General features: G+C 38.0%; 1 protein-coding gene and 1 pseudogene across 13 annotated transcripts in view; both read right to left on the minus strand.

Annotated features, from left to right (window-relative positions):
- Window positions 1–13647, minus strand: part of PTBP3 (polypyrimidine tract binding protein 3) — a 127535-nt gene that overhangs the window by 67681 nt on the left and 46207 nt on the right. For 5 of the 13 annotated variants that reach the window (XM_078061604.1, XM_078061603.1, XM_036090939.2 and 2 more), the window contains exon 3: window positions 12408–12562. The exons of the other annotated variants lie outside the window; for them this stretch is intronic. The gene's annotated coding sequence lies outside the window, so the exon portion shown is untranslated. The remainder of the gene's footprint in view (window positions 1–12407; window positions 12563–13647) is intronic. 13 annotated transcript variants of the gene reach the window in all.
- On the minus strand, window positions 591–6114 carry LOC118534856 (ELL-associated factor 2 pseudogene; annotated as a pseudogene).

Here is a 13647-nt window from a genome sequence, read left to right on the forward strand (position 1 = left end):
TCATTACCCGTGTGAGTAAAAATGAATGCCTATATATGCTATTTGAGCTCGTGTTAGACTATCAAATAAAGACCTATGGTAAGGGGCGCCTGGGTGGCTCAGTTGGTTAAACGTCTGCCTTCGGCTCAGGTCATGATTTCAGGGTTCTGGGGTCTAGCCCCGCATCGGGCTCCCTGCTCGGCGGAGAGCCTGCTTCTCCCTCTCCCTCTGCCTGCCGCTCTGCCTACTTGTGCTCTCTGTCAAATAAATAAATAAAATCTTAAAAAAAAAAAAAAACCCTATGGTAACAAATTTTTATCGAGAAATATGCATTAGGGGTGCCTGGGTGGCTCAGTTGGTTAAGCGTCTGCCTTCGGCTCAGGTCATGATCCTAGGGTTCTGGGATCAAGCCCCGCGTCAGGCTCCTTGCTTGGCGGGGAGCCTGCTTCTCCCTCTGCCTCTCCCCCTGGCTTGTGCGCGTGCTCCCTGTCTTTCAAATAAATAAATAAGATCTTAAAAAAAAAAAAAGAAATATGCAATTATAGAAACCCACCATTTTAGGCTAATTGTTCTGAATTATAAAAGTGCCTGAACTATGTTAAGAACATGTGCTATTAAATCAGACAACCTGTTCTAACCAAGTTACCTGATATAACTGAGCCTCAAATTCTTTTCCAGTCAAATCAATATAATAACAGGGCTATTTTGAAAATTAAATTAGATAACATATTTAAATACTAGATGTAGGGGCACCTGGGTCGCTCAGTCAGTTAAGCATCTGCCTTCCGCTCAGGTCATGATCCCAGGGTCCTGGGATGGAGCCCCACATCAGGCACCCTGCTCAGCAGGGAGTCTGCTTCTTCCTCTCCCTCTGCCCCTCCCCCTGCTCATGCTCTTGCTCGAACTTTCTCTGTCTCTCAAACGAATAAAAAATCTTTAAATACCAGGTATAATGCCTAGCATATAGTAATCAATAATATGTCTCGATTTTCTTAGGAAGGGCTATTTTACCTGGAAGTGATGTTCTTTCTACCTTTTCGGTATTAAAATGAAGACTGTAGGTGACAGTGACTTTTTTCTATTGATGTGCTTACTTAGCAAAATTTAAGACATTGCTCAAAATTAACTAAAAATTTTATTATTCTATGAAATTTAAAAATCTAAGAACTACTCTAGATGACCCCAGAAAAGGTTATAGCCAAAGACTTGATGAATATAATAATCTGAAAATGGAAAATATATAAGCAATCACATGGCCATAATTTACTAAAAGTCAACAGGAAACAAGGAAATTCTAATGTATTAAATACATGACTTTGAAGAATTACTCTGTACAAAATACATTAGAGACTTTCCAAAAATTTTATTATGAAAATCAGCATTCAAAATACTTAGCTTGTAAAAAATCTTGATTTTATTAAACAATATATTGAAAACTACTGAATGCCTGCTACATATTAGTCAGGTTCCACAGAAAATAAGTAGAAGAGTCTTTTTTTTTTTTTTAAAACCATGGGCATTTATTATAAATCAATTGTTTTGACATTTCACAATTGGGAGACAGCAGTGTTTTAAAACAGAGCATTGAACTTGAACTCTAGAACACCTGATCTGCTACTTGTTAACTAACAATATGTGGGCAAGTTACCTAACGTCTGTTTTCTCATCTGTAAAGCCTAATAAATGGAAATGCTGGTACTTTAAAAAGGCCAAAAATATAACATCAACTGAAAATTCTGAACCAAATTTAATTTCTTTTATCATCAAAAGTTAAGACACATTTTCTTCAGTATTAGGAATCTTGATTCTTAATATAAAATAAATTATCACGTCTTACAAATTTTATATTTATAGCTGAATGTTTCTTCAATCATCACTGCCACTTCCTGATTCACTCAGCTGCAAATCATTTCTTTTTTTTTTTATGTTTTTTTTTTTTTTTTAAGATTTTATTTATTTATTTGAGAGAGAGAATGAGATACAGAGAGCATGAGAGGGGGGAGGGTCAGAGGGAGAAGCAGACTCCCTGCTGAGCAGGGAGCCCGATGTGGGACTTGATCCCGGGACTCCAGGATCATGACCTGAGCCGAAGGCAGTCGCTTAACCAACTGAGCCACCCAGGCGCCCCTGCAAATCATTTCTTAAAGTACTCATCAGAAGGCCACTGTTGTCATGAGATCTATTCTGGCCGGCATCCGTATCAGGAATCCTGCAATGTGGCATGGCAGACATGGCAGGATGTCCTGAGATATAATTCCCTGGATCAGAAGGAGAGGATCTGCACTCTTCATCGTCTGAATCACTGGAACTATCCTCACTACTTGAAGATGATGAACTTTTGGAATCCAATGAACTATCACAACTACTCATCTGGTCCATTAGACTAGCTTCTGCCTTCAGTTCTCTCTCAATATCATCCATTGGAGATGCTGGGGACATTTTGTCTTCAGATGGAGACTGTTTCACAAGATGGGGAGTCCTAGCTGAAGTCTGCATTTGTTGCTACCATTGCTCTCAACGATACTGAAGTTAACGACTTCCTTCAACTCTTGTTCTTTTTACAGTGATGTGGCTGCTGAGTTTTTCCAGTTGGCATTCTCCAGTGTCATGGTTAATAATTGAAATGCATTCCTTTAAGTAAGGTTTCTCTGAACCTTTGAAAACAGTTACTGGTGGAGTTGAACCCTCTATATCTGGCACAGTTATTGTCACCTGTTCACCTTTGCCGACTGTAAGCTCTCCTTCACAGGAAGTGTCAATAGAAATAGAAGCACGTTTGAAGTCATAGTGTACAGTGTGGAACGCACAGCGTGGCTGCTTCTCGAAACTCTCGCCTAATGTGAGAACCCGCTCGCGACGGTCCATGTGCGAGGGTCCCGCTGCTCCATTCATCATTATTCTCCCGCTGCGACTTTGCCTTGGCCACCTGCGCTCACTCCCATCTGCCACCTCATCCTGAAGCAGCTGCATTTGCTGTGGCCCGGGCAGCCAGCAGACTCCAGAAGTTTAAAATTCATATATTCCCATCTCAAAACTGGAGAAATCCACCAAGAAAACTATCCTAGAAATATGGATCTTTTTATTTTTTTAAAAGATTATTTATTTATTTGACAGAGAGAGAGAGCACAAGCAGGGGGAGCAGCAGAGGGAGAGGGAGAAGCAGGCTCCCCGCTGAGCAGAGAGCTGGATGCAGGGCTCGATCTCAGGAACCTGAGATCATAACCTGAATTGAAGGCAGACGCTTAACCGACTGAGCCACCCAGGCGCCCCCAATATGGATCTTTTTAAAAATGCAACTTTATTAGGTTATACTTTAGATATAATAAAATCCACCTACATTTTAAATGCAGTATGACAACTTTTGACAAATGTATATACCCATATGACGGCAAAAATCAAGATACAGAACATTTCCACCATCTCCAAAAGTTCCCTGGTGCTCCTTTGTAGTCGGTCCTCCCTCCAAAACCCCCACCTCCTCAAGCTAAACATGTACCATATGACACTACCATACTGTCTTGATCACTATAGCTTTAGAGCAATTCTTTTTTCTTTTTTAAATTGTTAATTTTTTTTTTTTTAGTAATCTCTACACCCAAAGTGGAGCTTGAACTCACAACCTTGAGATCAAAAGTCACATGCTCTTCCGACTGAGCCAGCCCCTTTATAGCCATTCTTGAAATCAGGTACTTATCTGGGTACACATCATACAGGTACACATCATACAGTTTTGAGTCATCCAAAACATATACATCATTATTTCTCTCTGCATTTATTTAGGCCTTCTTTAATTTCCCTTAACAACATTCTGTGGTTTTCAGTGTAATGGTCTTACACATATTCCTGACCCTGTATCCTGCAACCTTAGTAATTCTTTAGAATTTCCTACATATACAGCTTTATTCCTTACTTTCCAACACGTATGCCTTTTATTTTTCTTTTTAATATTTTATTTATGTCAGAAACAGAGAGGGAGAGCACAAGCGGGGGGAACGGCAGGCAGAGCAGGCAGAGGGAGCAGCAGACTCCCCGCTGAACAAGGGGCCCGATGTGGGACTTGATCCCAGGACCCTGAGATCATGACCTGAGCTGAAGACAGACGTTTAACTGACTAAGCCACCCAGGCGTCCCTGCCTTTTATTTCTTATTCTAGTTTTATTGACCTGGCTAGAACTTCTTGTACAAAGTTGAACAGAAATAATGAGACTGGACATACTTGCATCACAGTGGATTTCAGCGGATAGGATTCCCTTACACCATTAAGTATGATGTAGTTTCATACCTTTATCAGGGTAAACACGTGCCCTTCTATTCCTAGGTGGCTGAGGGTCTTGTTTATCATAAATAAAAACTGAATTTTTCAAATGTCATCGCAGGATATATTAAGATGATCATAAAGTTTTTCTCTTTATTCTGTTAATAGAGTATGTTGCACTAATTTTCAAAAGGTAAACCACTTTGTATTTTTGGAATAATTCTGACTTGGTCATGATATATGATCTCCTTTCCATAGATATACAGCTGAATTTAATTTAATGCATTCTAAATATTATTTTTGGGTCCAATTTCATGAGGGATATTAATCTGTAGTTTTCTTTCCCCTCCTGTTATCAAGGGTAATACTAACTCCATAAAATAAATTAAACAGTGTTCTTCTCTTCTATATTCTGAAAGAATTTGTGTAGCACTTGTATTATTATTTCCTTAAATAAAGCCATTAGGTCTTAACTTTCTTTCTCAATTTGATTTTTTAAAACAGGTATAGAGTTATTTGGGTTTTCTAGCCATTTTGCATCAGTTGTGGTACTTTGTATTTTTCAAGGAATTTGTCCACTTCTAAACTGAATGAATGCCTGTTCATTCATTTTACTGGCTTTAAATTGTTCATAATATTTTCTTAATCTCTGTCTTAGCCTGCTTAAGATACTATAACCAAATACAACAGACAGGGTGGTTTAACAATAGAAATTTACTTTCTCATAGTTCTGGAGATTAGAAGTCCCAAATTAAGGTGCCGGGGGCACCTGGGTGGCTCAGTCTTTAAGCGTCTGCCTTCGGCTCAGGTCATGATCCCAGAGTCCTGGGATCGAGCCCTGCATTGGGCTCCCTGCTCTGCGGGAGGCCTGCTTCTCCCTCTCCCACTCCCCCTGCTTGTGTTCCCTCTCTCGCTCTCGCTCTGTCAAATAAATAAATAAAATCTTTAAAAAAAAAAACAAAAACACAAAATTAAGGTGCCAGCATTTCACTTTCTAATGAAGACTCTTTTCCTGGCTTATAGACAAGGCACCTTTTCAGTGTCCTCACATGGCAGGGATGGAGGCAAGAGCAAGCTCTCCGGTATCTCTTTGTAAGGACACTAATTCCATTATGAGGGCTCCAACTCCAAGGCCCCATTTCCATATACCATCACATTGAAGATTGGGCCTTACACACATGAATTTGGGAGGTATACATTCAGTCTGTAACACTAGCCTTTTAATGTATAGAAGCATTCTTGATGTTGGTAATTTCTCTCATTTTTTGGTCTACCTAGAAGTTTATCAATTTTATTGACCTATAAAAAAACAACTATTGGTTTCATTATTTTTTCTCTACTGCTTGTTTTCTATGTCCTTAATCTAAGCTCCTCATATTTAATATTTTCATCCTATTTACTTGGGAGTTTCACTTGCTTTTCTCTGCTATGCTTAGAAGCGTAGATAATTCATTTTATACCTTTTTCTTTTCTAATATAAACATTTAAAGCTATTAAGTTTCCTTTTAAGAACAGTTCTAGCTGCACCCTTCCAAGTTTAGTAAATTGTGTTTTCATTTTAATTCAATTCAAAATATTTTCTAATTTCCTTTGTGACATATTTGATCCATAGGTTAAGTGTTACCTTTTCTATAAGTAATTCGGAAAATTTCCCCCATATATTGAGGATTATACTTTTTTGATTTCTAATATAATTTTTTTTTTTTTAAAGATTTTATTTATTTATGTATTAGAGAGCGAGAGAGAGAGAAACAGCATGAGAGGGGAGAAGGTCAGAGGGAGAAGCAGGCTCGCCGCTGAGCTGGGAGCCCGATGTGGGACTCGATCCCGGGACTCCAGGATCATGACCTGAGCCGAAGGCAGTCGCTTAACCAACTGAGCCACCCAGGCGCCCTTGATTTCTAATATAATTTTAATGAAGTAAGAGAACTAACCCTACATAATTTTAATGCATTCACCTTTACTGAGACTTGTTTTAGGATCCAAATATAGCCTATCTTGGTGACTATTTCATGTGAACTTAAAAAAATGTGTATTCTAACAGTGTTACAGAAACCGTTCCATTGTCAATTAAAACAAGCTGGTTATTAGTGTTCAAAACGTCTATATTAGGGGATGTACAAACTTCTTCTTAAAGGACTACATAAATATTTTAGGTTTTGTGAGACATATAATCTCTATTGCATCTATTTAACTCTACAGTGGTAGCATGGAAGCACCCATAGGGATGTAAATAAAGGAGTGTGCCTGGGTTCAAATAAAGTTTTATGTATAAACACTGAAATTTCTATTTCATATAAGCTTCATGTATCTCAGAATATTATTCTTTGTTTTATTTTTTTCACAATTTAAAAATGTAAAAATCAGTCTTAGGTCACACGGAATATAAAAATGGGCAAATAAGACAGATTTGGCCAACATGTCACAGTCTGTCAACCCCTCTTCTGTGTCCTGATTTTCTATTTACTATGCTACCAATTACTGAGATAGAAGTTTTGAAATCTCCAGCTATAACTGTGAATTTGTCTATTTATTTAGTTCTATAAGCTTTCATTTTATATATTTTGAAGCTCTGTAATTAAGTGTGTATATATATAACAATTTATATATTTATATATTTTATATATATTGATTATAAATAAAAATTACATATTATAAATAAAAATCATGCTATATATAAAATTATATATATTGCAAATAAAAATCATATACACTTTATATAGTTTTATATATTATTATATATTAAAATTATACATATTTTTTCAAGGTATATATACACTTACCAAGAAATACAAATAAATACAATGGAACACAAAATGATAAATAATAAATAAAATGAAATATTAAAAAAATGGCCTAAAGAAAGCTAGGAAACAAAGAATAAATGGGACAAATAGAAAACAAATAGCAAGATGGCAGGCTCAGAACCAACCAGGTCAAATAATTTTATTAAGTGGAAATGGCAAAAGATTCCAAATAAAAGGTAGAGTTTATCAGTCTGATAAAAGCAAGACGCAATTATATGATGTGAAGAAGAAATCCATTTTTTTTTTTAAAGATTTTATTTACTTATTTGACAGAAAGACACAGTGAAAGAGGGAACACAAGCAGGGGGTGTGGGAGAGGGAGAAGCAGGCTTCCCGCGGAGCAGGGAGCCCGATGTGGGGCTTGATCCCAGGACCCTGAGATCATGACCTGAGCCGAAGGCAGACGCTTAACGACTGAGCCACTCAGGCGCCCCAGAAATCCATTTTTTTAAAAAGTTTTATTTTTAGGTAATCTCTACACCCAATGTGGGGCTTGAACTCACAACCCCAAGACCAAGAATCACATGCTCTACTGACTGAGCCAGCCAAGTGTCCCAGAAGAAATTCATTTTAAATATAAAATCTCAGGTTCAAAGTAAAAGGAATGGAAGAAGATAAGTATGTAAACAGGAATCACAATAGAGCTGAGTGGCTGTACGGGTATTGAACAAAGCAGACCTCAGGAAAAGGAATATTACCAGGGATGAGGAGACATTTCATAATAAAGGAATCAATTTTTCAAGAAAAGATAATATGTCATGCATAAATGAAACATATAAACATAAAAGGCAGATAATCTGTTTTTTTTAATATATATATATATTTTAAAGATTTTATTTATTCATTTGAGACACAGAGATAAAGAGAGAGAGAGAGCATGAGCAGTGGGAGAGGCAGAGGGAGAGGGAGAAGCAGACTCCCTGCTAAGCCAGGAGCCCGATGTGGGGCTCGATCCCAGGACCCTGGGATCATAACCTGAGCTGAAGGCAGACGCTTAACCATCTGAGCCACCCAGGCGCCCCTAATCTCTACTTTTTAACTAGAATCTTTATACTCTTTGCTTACTTTTGTTTAAGTGACTGCACTGGGGATAAATCATCAATATGCATCTTTAACTTGCCACAGTCCACCTTTAAATGGTAAAACCTAGGTATAATGTAAGAACTTTTCAAAGTATGTGTCTATTTCCCTCATCAAAACCTTTGTGTTACCATCTTTTATTTTACTTTTCACATATGCTATAACCCCCAAATATATTACTACTATCTTGCTTTAAATAGTCAATTATCTTTTTTTCTTTTTACATCATGTTTTATACACTTAATCTTTTTTTTTTTTAAGATTTTATTTATTTATTTGTCAGAGAGAGCGCGCACACAAGCAGGGGAAGCGGCAGGCAGAGGGAGAAGCAGGCTCCCGATGCAGGACTCGATCCCAGGACCCCGGGATCACGACTTGAGCCAAAGGCAGATGCTTAACCTACTGAGCCACCCAGGCATCCCTTAATGTATCTTTTTTTTTTTTTAAGACTCCCCACTGAGCAGGGAGCCCGACGTGGGGCCCAACCCTAAGACCCTGGGATCATGACCCAAGCCAAAGGCAGACGCCTAACCAACTGAGCCACCCAGGCGCCCCAACACTTAATGTATCTTGGAGACCTTTCCATAGAGAGGAATCTATACTTTTTTCCCCTTTCTCTCCTTCTTTTTACTGTAGTAAAATCACATAGCAAAATTCACTATCCTAACCATTTTCAAATGTAGAATTCAGTAGTATTAAACACAGTCATAATGTTGTGCAGCTATCACGACCATCCATTTCAGTAACTCTTTTCATCACGTAAAACTGAAATTCTATACTCATTAAACAGTAACTCCTTCTATTTCCCTCTTCCTCCAGCCCCTGCAACCACCATTCTACTCCCTGTCTCTATGACTTCAAGTACTCTCACTTCCTTTTGTGCATATTCTATGGCTATTTTCTTTGTAGTTATCGTGGGGATTATACTTCATATCTTCAAGTTGTAACACTCTAATCTGAATTTATGCCAGTTTATCTTCAGTAACATACAACAACTCTGTTCCTTTACACCTCTATCCCCAACCCTTTCTGTTGCTGATGTTACAATACTATAATCTTATACACGTGTGCCCCAAAACATGAACTAAAAATTCTTTTAAATGCATTAGTCTCCTAAATTACATGGGAAAAAATGTAGAGCTACAAATAAGTCACATGCTAGTTTTTATATTAATAACATTTTTAAAAATGCAGCTCTTGTGAAAGACCTGTACTTTGAAAACTATAAAACACTGATGAAAGAAATGGAATGGAACACAAAGAAATGGAAAAACATTCCATGCTCACAGACTGGAAGAACAAATACTGTTAAAATGTCTACACTACCCAAAGCAATCTACACATTTAATGCAATCCCTATCAAAATACCAACAGCAGTTTTCACAGAACTAGAACAAACAATCCTCTAAAATCTGGTATGGAACCACCAAAGACCCCAAACAGCCAAAGCAATCTTGAAAAAGAAAAGTAAAGCTGGAGATACCACAATTCCAGACTTCAAGTTATATTACAAAGCTGTAGTAATGAAAACACTATGGTACTGGCACAAAAACTGACATACAGATCATTGGAACAGAAAAGAAAACCCAGAAATACACCCACAACCATATGGTCAATTAATCTTTGACAAAGCAGGAAAGAATATCCAATGGGAAAAAAAGAGTCTCTTCAACAAATGGTGTTGGGAGAACTGGATAGCAACATGCAAAAGGATGAAACTGGCCCACTTTCTTTCACAACACACAAAAATAAAGTCAAAACAGATTAAAGACCTAAATGTGAGGCCTGAAACCATAAAAATCCTAGAAGAGAACACAGACAGTAACTTCTTGGATATCGGCTGTAGCAAATTCTTTCTAGGTATGTCTACTGAGGCATGGGAAACAAAAGAATAAATAAATTATTGGTACTACGGCAAAATCAAGCTTCTGCACAGCAAAGTAAACAATCAACAAAACTAAAAGACAACCTACGAAATGAGAGAAGTTATTTACAAATGACATATCCAATAAAGGGTTAGTATCCAAAATATATAAAGAACTTATAAAGCTCAACACCCAACAAAAAAATAATCCAATTAAAAAATGAGTAGAAGACATGAACAGACATTTCTTCCAAGGAAGACATGCAGATGGTCAACAGATGAAAAGATGCTCATCATCACTTACCATCAGGGAAATGCAAATCAAAACTACAATGCGATATCACCTCACACCTGTCAGAATGGCTAAAATCAGTAACACAAGAAAGACTAGGTGTTGGTGATGATGTGCAGAAAAAGGAACCATCATGCACTGTTGGTGGGATATCATATGGTATTTCTTGTTTTCTATCTTGCTTAGCATAATACTCTCTAGCACCATCCACGTCATTGCAAATGGCAATATTTCATTCTTTTTTTTATGGCTGAATAACATTTCATTCCATATGTGTATGTATGTGTGTGTATGCACACCACATCTTTTTTAAGACTTTACTTATTTGAGAGTGAGAGAGAGAGGGCACGTGTGCACATGAGTGGGGGGAGGGGCAGAGGGGCAGGGGGAAGAGGGAGAAGCAGACTCCCCAATGAGCAGGGAGCCCAACATGGGGCTCAATCCAGGACTGTGGGATTATGACCTGAGCCAAAGGCAGATGCTTAACCAACTGAGCCACCCAGGTGCCCCTTAGGATCTCTACCTCGAAAATGGGGCTTGAACTCACAACCCCAAGATCAGAAGTCACACATTCCACAAATCGAGACAGCCAGGCAGCCCTCTTTTTTTTTCTTAATCTGTGATTGGACTTTAGAGTCAAGTGTGTTACACATAAATGATCTAATTTATTTTTTTAAATCAAATTTATTTAAACTAAAACACAAACAAAGACACTTTTGAAGGACAGTTTTGCCAAACACAGGACTAAAAAAAAAAATTAAATCTTCATTCTTTTAGGCTCACTGCTTTCTGGCCCCCAAAGTTCCTGATGAGAAACATGCTCATATTCTTATTGAGGATCCCTTGTATGTGCTGAGTTGATTCTCTCTTTTGGCTTTCAAGATTCTTTGTCTATGGAAAGTTTGATTATATGTGTCTCATGTGGGTCTCCTTGAGTTCACCTTACTTGGAGCTTCTTGGATGTTTATACTCATGTTTTTCAACAAATCTGGGGCTGTGGTGGAACACCCGGCTGGCTCAGTCAGTGAAGCATCCGACTCTTGATCTCAGGGCTGTAAGTTCAAGCCCCATGTTGGCTGAAGCGATTACTTAAAAATGCAATCTTTATTGGGGTGCCTGGGTAGCTCAGTTGGTTAAGCATCTGACTTCTTGGTTTTGACTCAGGCATGGGTCATGGGATTGAGCCCTGAATCGGGCTCTGTGCTCAATGGGGAGTCTGCTTCAAGATTCTATCCCTCTATCCCTCCACCCACTCGGCACACACTCTCCCTCTCTCTCTAAAATAAATAAATCTTTAAAATAAAATAAAATCTTTATTAAAAAATAATTTGGGACTGTGGTAACTCTGGAAATCAGATTCTTCCCCTTCTTCAGAGTCTTCTAAGTTTTTGTTACTGTTTTTTGTTTTTTGATTGTTGTAAGCTATCTCTGTACCAAGAATCAGCCTTGGGTTTATGTAAATTTAAGATCTTCTCTGGTTTCTTTTGAGCCTTTTCCCAGGCATGTACTATCACTTTCTAATTTTCCCTATAGATGCAGTTGTTTTTTAATGTCTTAGTTTTTAATATCTCACTCCCAAAAAGGGTGAAAGAGGAAAAATGAAGGGAGAGGGAAAGAGTGCCAGCTCTTTGAATTCACTAGAAGTCATAGGAGGAGGGGGGATAGTTTGCTACAATAGGAGGAGATGCAAAGACAATGGCTGCCTGCCTCTTTGTCTGCAACTGTGCGCTCAGAAGAAGCAATTAACAATCAGAACACAGATTCCTGAAAATTAAGAGGACATGGTCATTTCTAACCATGTTGGCTCCCTCAAGCTATTTATAAGCTGCTTCTGGAACGTGTACGTACCTACTGGGGGCACCTGGGTGGCTCAGTCGGTTAAGTGTCTGTCTTCGGCTCAAGTCATGATCCCAGGGTCCTGAGATGGAGCCCCGCATTGGGCTCCCTGCTCATCGGGGAGCCTGCTTCTCCCTCTCCCCCTCCACCCAGTCCCCCACCTCCCTCCCCCGGCTCGTGCTTTCTCTTTCTCTCTCTCCCAAATAAATAAAATCTTAAAAAAAAAAAGAGCAGAGGATAGGTGGCTGCTACTGTGCTAAGAGCTGAAATTGACCAAAATAAAACACAATTTACCTTCTAAGTCTTCCTCTGGAACAACTTGCAAGCTTTCAATAGATTCCAGAGTTCCAAATTACAGAAAGAGTCTGTCAGTGCAACTGTTGTCTAGGTAGGGAGTCAGATTCCTGGTGCTTCTTACTCCACTATTCCCAGAATCCTCCTTCAATTATCTTAAATTTACAAAACAAAACAAACCAAAAAAAAAAAAAAGGAAGGAGAAGTCATATATCCACTTTGTGGATATTTACCATTTTGTACAGACCCAAGTTTCCACCTGGTATCATTTTCCTCAAGTCTGAAGAATTTCCTTCACCATTTCATGTAACAGACATCTGTTACTGACAAATGCTCTCGGCTCTTGCATGCCTCAAAGAAAGTTTGATTTTAACTTCATTTTTGAAACTTTAAATGGATATAGATGATTTATTTATTTTTAGCACTTTAAAGATGTTACTCTGTTGTCTTCTTGCTTACAGTTTAGATAAAAAATTTTGTATCATTCTTACCTTTGTTCCACTGAATAAAATGGGGCTTTTTTCCCTCTGGCTACTTTTAAGATTTGTTTTGCATTCCTGGTTTTCAAGAATTTGATTATGATGAGCCTTGGTGAGATTTTCACTGTATTTATCCTGCTTGTGGTTCATTGAACTTCTTAGTTATGTAGCTTCATAGATTCTACTATATTTGGAATATTTTCAGTCATTATTTCTTCAGGTATATATGCTTCCCTGCCCCCATCTTCCTTTCTGGGACCTGAATTACACATATGTTTGGACCACCTGATTTTTTTCTATAGTTTACTGAAGACTCTGTTCATTTATTTCTCAATCCTTTTTGGTCTATGTGCTTTCATCTTCTTTCTTTCTATCTATCTATCTATTTATTTAGGATTTTATTTTTAAGTAATCTCTCCACTCAATGTGGGGCTCGAACTCACAACCCAGAGATCAAGAGTCATGTGCTCCACTAACTAAGCCAGCCAGGCCTCCCGCCACTGCTGTCTTTAAATTGACTTATCATTTATTCCACAGAAAACATGTGCTATTAATGCCATGCCATGTGTTTTTTAGACATATTCTTATCTTTAGAAGTTCCATTTTTCTCCTTATTACACTAATAGTTTAAATCCTTAAACATACTTTTAATAACCATTTCAAAGTCCAAATCTGCTAATTTCATTATCTCTGCCATCTTCTAGGTCTCTTTTCTTTTTTTAAGGTTTTATTTATTTATTTGTGGGGGGGAGAGAGCGCAC

This window comes from Halichoerus grypus, chromosome 14, assembly GCF_964656455.1.
Source record: "Halichoerus grypus chromosome 14, mHalGry1.hap1.1, whole genome shotgun sequence".
NCBI lineage: Eukaryota > Metazoa > Chordata > Mammalia > Carnivora > Phocidae > Halichoerus > Halichoerus grypus.